The sequence below is a fragment of the Priapulus caudatus genome, unplaced genomic scaffold (genome assembly GCF_000485595.1).
Source record: "Priapulus caudatus unplaced genomic scaffold, Priapulus_caudatus-5.0.1 Scaffold180, whole genome shotgun sequence".
NCBI classification, from domain to species: Eukaryota; Metazoa; Priapulida; class Priapulimorpha; order Priapulimorphida; family Priapulidae; genus Priapulus; species Priapulus caudatus.
In genome coordinates, this window is record NW_014577241.1 from 30,402 (window position 1) to 32,235 (window position 1,834).

At 51.3% G+C, this 1,834-nt stretch overlaps 1 protein-coding gene and 1 long non-coding RNA gene across 2 annotated transcripts in view; both read right to left on the bottom strand.

The window, feature by feature from the left end:
• LOC106806806 overlaps positions 1-1,493 on the bottom strand; it is a 2,876-nt gene extending 1,383 nt beyond the window's left edge. The window contains exon 1 of the long non-coding RNA XR_001393587.1: positions 1,453-1,493. This is a non-coding gene — a long non-coding RNA (uncharacterized LOC106806806). The remainder of the gene's footprint in view (positions 1-1,452) is intronic.
• Positions 1-1,834, bottom strand: part of LOC106806795 (FYVE, RhoGEF and PH domain-containing protein 4-like) — a gene marked incomplete at its 5' end in the record, with an annotated part of 14,925 nt that overhangs the window by 6,309 nt on the left and 6,782 nt on the right.

Consider the following 1,834-nt stretch of genomic DNA (forward strand, 5'->3'; position numbering starts at 1 on the left):
AAGCCACTCGCAAATTAAAGTGTGGAATTTACCATCTATTCGGATGTAGTCAGTCCAGTAATACGATCGAAATAGATGGGAAATCTCCCAATCTAATTTCAGATGGTATGTCAGTCCAAGTGACTAACCCGAGTCGAGTAGGTGGGAATTCCACTTAATTTCAGATGTAGTCGAGTCCAAAGTAATACCCATCGAGGATAGGTGGGAATTCCACTTAATTTCAGATGTAGTCAGTCCCAGTGATACCGATCGAAATAGATAGGAAATTGCCACTTAATTTCAGAGGAGTCAGCTCCAAGAATACCGATCGAGAACGGTGGGAAAGTCCACTTTAATTTGCTGGCCGACGTGGCTTCTAGAGACAGCGGGTAGCGCACGTGTGGTCTAGACGTTATATCTATATTAACACTCATTGTATTTATTAGCGAGGAATACACCAAACACCTCCCCCCCACACACCACACGACCAACACACACGAGGCGCACAACACACGCGCGCATGCTCACTCACACACACACACAGCGCACACACACACACACACACATACACACACCAACACGCACCACACACCAAACGACCCCCCTCCCCACACACACACACACCCACAGCACACAGCGCGCGCACCTTCACACATCCACACACGCGCAGCGCCAGGCGCACACACACACACACATCCACACCGACAACACATACAGAACACACACATACACATACACATACAGCACACACACACACACACACACACACACACACCACACACACACGAGCACAGACATCACACCACCACACACACACAGCACAACACACGCACACCTTAACACACACGCGCGCGACAGCTTCACACACCACCACACACACAAACACGCACACCACCCACCACACACGCGCGCACGTTCACTTGCGCGACACACACACAGCACACGCACGCACGGCACGCACGCAGCGACACGCGACGCACGACATCACGACTCAGAAATATGCATCTAATCAAAACCATCGTTATATATATCTATATCACGTGAATATAGATATATGTGCACGGCGCGAGCGAGCTTATTGGTCAAACCTGGCGCGAGGCCAAATTTACATTCATCTATTGACGTCATCCACGCATCGCAAGTCTAAAATGATCAGAGCGCGCATGTAACTAACAAAATGCCAAAAACAACTCGTCGGTTACATGCAAAAAGCCTTTCAGACCATCAAAGGGTCATTTGCAAACGCTAAAGTAGTGCAAGTAAAATTTAAAGGCAGCAGTAGCGCAACACATCGATGGTGTAACTGGTGCGGTGCGATAGAAAGGGAGGAGCGGTAGTATATGTATTTTAGTAAGCCTGACCTGTCGGGCGTAGAAGAGATGAGGGTAGTATATTGTATTTAGTAAGCCGCCTGGTCGGTGGTAGAGAGAGGAGAAGAGATGAAGGGCGGTATATTGTATTTATAGGCTTGACCTGGTCGACGTGAAGGGTGTTAGAGTACACCGTCGCTATGCGAGGGCGAGCCAGCGCCGCGACCGATGACTTGCACGCCGCTTTCGCTCCTCAGCAACATGTAGCCGCATGCAGAGAGTTCATGTCGGCGCCTTCCACCTGAAACACAATCACACACACACCGGTCAGCGTACCCGTTAAGCAGGTGCGTCAGCCAGGACAGGTGCGTCGAGGTACAGCCGTGCGACAGAGGACCGGTGCGTCAAGAGGTTAGGTGCGTCAGAGCCGACAGGTTGCGTCAAGAGAATACGGTGCGTCACGTGGACAGGGCGGTCAGAGGACTTGTGCGTCAGCGGGTCAGGTGCGTCAGACGGACAGGTGCCGTCGGGGTATAGGTGGGCGC